Source organism: Physeter macrocephalus, chromosome 14 (assembly GCF_002837175.3).
Source record: "Physeter macrocephalus isolate SW-GA chromosome 14, ASM283717v5, whole genome shotgun sequence".
NCBI classification, from domain to species: Eukaryota; Metazoa; Chordata; class Mammalia; order Artiodactyla; family Physeteridae; genus Physeter; species Physeter macrocephalus.
Window position 1 is genome coordinate 48,553,642 of NC_041227.1, and position 267 is coordinate 48,553,908.

The window sequence follows — 267 nt, forward strand, 5'->3', positions numbered from 1 at the left end:
CTTTTTTTTTTTTTTTTTTTTTTTTAGATTCAATATATATGTGTTAGCATACAGTATTTGTTTTTCTCTTTCTGACTTACTCCGTATGACAGATTCTAGGTCCATCCATCTCACTACAAATAACTCAATTTCGGTTTTTTTTATGGTTGGTTCTCTAGTAGGTCTGCGTCTTTATTCCCGTCCTGCCCCTAGGTTCTTCGTGAACCTTTTTTTTTTTTTTTTTTTTTTTTAGATTCAATATATATGTGTTAGCATACAGTATTTGTT